General features: G+C 49.0%; 1 non-coding gene across 1 annotated transcript; it reads right to left on the bottom strand.

The window, feature by feature from the left end:
* Positions 1–2,431: 2,431 nt before the first annotated feature.
* On the bottom strand, positions 2,432–2,503 carry TRNAE-UUC (transfer RNA glutamic acid (anticodon UUC)). Its single transcript has one exon. It is a non-coding gene; the product is annotated as a tRNA-Glu (tRNA).
* Positions 2,504–5,723: the final 3,220 nt, after the last annotated feature.

Raw genomic sequence — 5,723 nt, 5'->3', positions numbered from 1 at the left:
TGAGTTAAATAACAACCCGGTGGAGGTTAAAGGTGAGCAGGCAGAAGGGAGTACTAGGGAGGGGGCATGCGGAGACTTCCGGGCCTTGAGGCTGGGCTTCGTGCCCAGTGGGACTGGTTTTATCTGCCTTCTCTTATCGCAGCCCACCTCCCCTTACCGTTAAGGCTGTTTGCCCTGGCCCTGCCCGGCTGGGATCCCTGGTGAGGAGGGAGAGGCCACAGGGCTGCCCTTGAGCTAAGGCGTCCAGGCCTGCTGGGGGGAGGGCTGAGTCTCCCAATCATTTGATCAGAAAGACTCCAGGACACAGACCCAGTCCTCGGCCTACGGGGTGACATCGACGGCCCGGGCAAATGAGCTGGTGCAGGCCTTTCCCGTTTCCCCGGCCTCTCCAGTCATCCGCCAGACTGGTGGCTGGCTCGCTCTAGTGTTTAGGAGATTCCCAGGTGCCAGGCTGCCTCAGGTGATGCCCCCACGAGGCCCTGCCCTCTAAGAGCATTTATTCCTGGCTACATACCTTCCTTCCCAGGTGGGGATGACACTCACATCACCCCAGGGTTCAAGGATAAAGGGGATTAGACTCACACCCGCTGACTTCATCCCAGCCTCCTTTCTGGGGTGTTCTATGGGGAGATGAAGGGTGGGGAGAGACAGGAGCCAGAAGCTCCAGGGTTTAGAACCTATTTTGCTTGTTTAGAATCTACCCGCAATGCAGGAGACCTGGGTTTGATCCCTGTGTTAGGAAGATCCCCTGGAGAAGGGAAAGGCTACCCACTCCAGTATTCTGGCCATGGACTGTATAGTCCATGGGGTCACAAAGAGTCGGACACAGCTGAGTGACTTTCACTTGGTTGTTTTAATTTTTTTTTAAGTTTAGATTTTTTTTTTTTTTTCCAGCTGTGGTGGGTCTTCGTTATTGCACTCTAGTTGCGGCAAGTGGGGGCTACTCTTCACTGCAGTATGAGACCTTCTCATCATGCTGGCTTCTCTTGTTGAGAAGAGCCTGGGCTCTAGGTGCGTGAGGACTCAGTAGTTATGGTGCTCGGGCTTGGTTGCTCCAAGGCATGTGGAATCTTCCTGGACCAGGGATGGAACCCATGTCCCTTGCATTGCAAGGCTGATTCTTAACCGCTGGACCACAGGGAAGCCCTGGTTGTTTTTAAAACATGGTTTAATTGCATGAGTAAAAATATTAATTCAGGAAATATGAGAAAACACAGAGAAGCATAAAGGATGTGCTGTGTGCTCAGTCACTCAGTCGTGTCTGACTCTTGGCAACCCCATGGACTGTAGCCCACCAGGCTCCTCTGTCCATGGGATTCTCCAGGCAATAATATTGGAGTGGGTTGCCATGCCCTCCCAGGAGATCTTCCCGACCCAGGGATTGAACCTGCATCTCTTACATCTCCTGCATTGGCAGGCGGGTTCTTTACCATTAGCGCCGCCTAAAGGACAGAAACACCTTGATAACCATGGGTAATGTTTTAGTGTGATTGCTTCCATTTTTCTTACAAAAGAGCAGAAGCAGGAGATACTGGGTTGGCCAAGAAGTTCATTCGAGTTTTTCCATACGATCTCATGGTAAAACCTGAATGAACTTTCTGGCCAACCCAGTATTTTGTAACCTGCTCTTTCTATCTGTTGTCTTTGGAACGTCTTCCTGCCACAGAGCATATACTTCTTGTCCTTTTGCATGGCCGCCCAGCATCCTGTCACAGGGCCCTGCTCTACCTGTGCCACCCAGATCCTGGGCAACAGCGAAGCATCGACCGTCAGCTTGTTAGAGGTGCCCCACACAGACCTGTGAGTCAGGGATCGGATATGTGCTGACCTTGGGGGAGTGCTGCTCTAACATACTGAAGCTGATGGGGGCTCATGCTTTTCCACAAGCAAAGTTGCCCTGAACCTCATGGACGAGTCGGGCAGAAGTGGCAGAGAACAGGGTAGGGGCACGATCTTTTGAGGTTGTAGCCCTGGCGTGGCCACAGTGCACTGGGCCACGTGGCTCTTCTGTGTACAGGACAAGAATTAACAGGCATCCTCTCCTGCTGGGCATTCTATGATGCGCTGGCTCCTATCTTAGAATGTGCAAGACTAGCTCCTTCCCCGACCCTCCTACAGTAGATTGTTCTACTTCTTGTCTTTGGTTCCTCTCCTCCTGTTCTCCAGGGATCCTACTGCTCCCAGAGGGGTTTCATTGGAAACAATCCATCCAGTGGCTGTTGCCAAGGTCACCACTGAGGTCCGCATGGCTAAACCTGACGGTCAGTCCTCACCCCCATCTCCTGGGCCTATCAGCAGCACTTGTCTAAGTGATCGATCCTGTGTCTCAAAAACACCCTCTGTCTCTTTAGCTCCTGGATCCCACTCTTCTTACAGTCTCCCTCTCTCTCTCTCTTTTTTTGGCCATGCTGCCCGGTTTGCAGGATCTTAGTTCCCCAACCAGGGATCGAACCTGGGGCCTGGCAGTGAAAGCACCAAGTCCTAACCACTGGACTACCATGGAATTTCCTCTATGGTCTCTTCTTTTTTAAAGAGTATGACTTTTTTTTTAAGTCTTTATTGAATTTATAACAGTATTGCTTCTTTTTTTTTTTTCTTTTGGTTGCACCGGGCCTTCATTGCTTTGTCTGGGCTTTTTCTAGTTGCAGGAAGTGGGGCTACTCTTCACTGTGGTGTACGGGCTTCTCATTGCAAAGTCTTCTCTTGTTGACAAGCACAGGCTCTAGGCGCTCAGGCTTTGGTAGTGGCAGCACGTGGGCTCAGTAATTGCGGCACTGGCTCAGTAGTTGTGGCACATGGGCTTCGTTGCTGTGCTCCATTCAGAATCTTCAAGAACCAGGGATCGAACCCTTGTCTCCTACATTGGCAGGTGGATTCTTATCCACTGCGCTACCAAGGAAGTCCTGCTCCCGCCTTTTGTTTGTTTTTATGTATTGTGTTTTTGGCCACGAGGCATGTGGGATCTTAGATCTCCAACCTGCACCCTCTGCATTGGAAAGAGAAGTCTCAGTCACTTGACTGTCAGGCAAGTCTCCTATGGTCTCTGATTTCTTTTAAAGAGTAACTCTTTTATACAGTGATTTATCTTTGGCTGTGGTGGGTCTTCGTTGCCGGGTGGCTTCCCTCCAGTTGCAGTGATCAGGAGTACTTTCTAGTTGCCGTGCTAGGGCATCTCGTTGAGGGGTGACTTCTCTTGTTGGGGAACACTGGCTGTAGGGCGTGAGGGCTTCACTAGTCACAGCATGTGGGTTCAGTACTTGCGGCTCTTGGGCTCTAGAGCACAGGTTGATAGTTGTGTCACATGGGCTAAGTTGCTCCAAGGCATGTGGGATCTTGCTAGATCAGGGACTGCGCCGGTGTCCCCTGCAGGTGGGTTCTTTACTGTTGAGCCGTCAGGGAAGCCCCCTCTGGTCTCTTCTTATTTTGTCTGTTGTCCTCAACTCCCTGATGATACTGAACCCTGGAGTGTCCCACTGGGCCTCATCTCTTCTCCCTTCTTCATGTGATGGGAGTTGAAAAACCAACTGGGAGTTCTGACAACTCCCAAATTTTGTGTGTGTCTAGACTTTGGGGGGCCCTGAACTAGACACCAGATGTATGCCTGCCATCTCAGCCTGGATGCTGAAGCCCTCTTTGTCTTGGGAGTGGCAGAAAGTTTATAGGTCCGGTTCTGTTCTAACTCTTGAGAGGTTTCATTCAGGCTTGTCTGTTCATGGGATTCTCCAGGCAAGAATACTAGAGTGGGCTGCCAAGCCCTCCTCCAGCGGATCTTCCTGACCCACGGATTTAACTCAAGTCTCTTACATCCTGACCCAGGGATTGAACCCGAGTCTCCTGCATTGGCAGGCTGTTTTTTTTTTTTTACCACTAGTGCCACCTGGGAAACACCTGTAATTCAAATAGTTGAATTACAGTGTTGTATTAATTACTGCTATACAGGAAAATGACTCAGTTATACATGTATCTACATTCTTTTTCATATTCTTTTCTGTTATGGTTTATTGGAGGAAACTGAACATAGTTCCCTGTGCTGTACAGTAGGATCTTTTTGTTTATCCATTCTACATATACTGGTTTGCATCTGTTAATCCCAAACTCCCAATCCAACTCTCTCCAACCACTCTCTGTCTTGGCAACCACTAGTCAATACTCTGCGGCCCAGATTCCATTCCTGTTCCACAGGTAAGTTCATTACTGTCCTCTTTTAGGTTCCACATGTAAGTGGTATCATCTGGTATTTGTCTGACTTGACTTAGTATGATATTCTCTAGTTGCATCCCTGTTGCAGCAAATGGCATTATTTCCTGCTTTATCTGTTCAATTGCTCAGTTGTGACTCTGCAACCCCATGGACTGTGGCACACCAGGATTCCCTATCAGCAGCTCCCAGAGCTTGCTCAAACTCATGTCCGTTGAGTTGGTGATGCCATCCAACCATCTCATCTTCTGTTGTCCCCTTCTCCTTCTGCCTTCAGTCTTTCCCAGCATCAGGGTCTTTTCCAATGAGTCAGTTCTTAACATCAGGTGGCCAAAGTACTGGAGCTTCAGCATCAGTCCTTCCAATGAATATTCAGGGCTGATCCCCTTAGGATGGCCTGCTTGGGTCTTCTTATGGCTGACTAGTTTCACTGTGCATGCGCACCACATCTTTATTCATTATCTGTTGATGGACATTAGGTTGTTCCATGTTTTGGCTATTGAACACAGGAGTGCATGTCTTTTTGAATTATAATTTCATCTGGATATATGCCCAGGAGTGATTGCTGGATCATATGGTAATTCTATTTTTAGTTTTCTGAGGAAACTCCATACTGTTGTTTTCTTTTTAAATAATTGTATTTCTGGCTGTGCTGGGTCTTCGTTGCTGCTGGGCTCTTCTCTAGCTGTGGTGAGTGGGGGCTCCTCTCCAGCCGCACTGTAACTTCTAGTTGCAGAGGAAGGTCTTCTCACTGCAACAGCTTCTCCTGTTGCGGAGCATGTGGGCTTAGCGGCTGTGGCTCCCGAGCTGGAGAGCGGAGGCACCATAGTTGTGGTGCAGAGGCTTAGCTGCTCCGCAGCATACGGCATCTTCCCAGATCAGGGATTGAACCTGTCTCCTGCACTGACAGGCAGATTCATTACCATTGAGCCACCGGGGAAGCCCCATAATGTTTTCCACTGTTTTCTTTTTAAATCAGATTGTGGGAATTCCCTGGTGGTCCAGCGGTTAAGACTCTGTGTTCCCACTGCAGTGGGGCACGAGTTCTATCCCTGGTCAGGGACCTAAGATCCTGACTACCATGCGGTGCCATCAAAAAAAAAAAAAAAAAAACTGGATATTTTTTTAAATCACCAGAGTGTGTTCCTCTCTGTACAGAGCTCTCTGAAGGCTTCCTGGGCTTGGGGCTGGAATAGATTCTCCCTAAGCCTCCAGAAAGAACCAACCTTGCTGATGACAACTCCAGATTTCAGACTTTTCTCCTCAGAACAGACAGTAAGTTGGTTATTCTAAGCCGCTGTGTTTGGCAGCCCCAAGAATCGAATAGGCTAGTCATTTTTTTTCCCTTTCACTTGCCTTTTGTGAAGCTGTGACCCAGGTTAATACCTACCAGGAAAGCACAGTTCAGGTAAAAGGTTTTGCCAATCTTTTTTCCCCAGGTCCCCTTTAAGAGGCCTCCACTGGACAGAATGTAGAATGTGCTTCATATGTGCCTATCTCAGATTTCAGACTCACAGGAAATGTAT

This window comes from Bos javanicus, chromosome 11 (assembly GCF_032452875.1).
Source record: "Bos javanicus breed banteng chromosome 11, ARS-OSU_banteng_1.0, whole genome shotgun sequence".
Taxonomy (NCBI): domain Eukaryota; kingdom Metazoa; phylum Chordata; class Mammalia; order Artiodactyla; family Bovidae; genus Bos; species Bos javanicus.
This window is presented reverse-complemented; position numbering and strand designations above follow the sequence as displayed.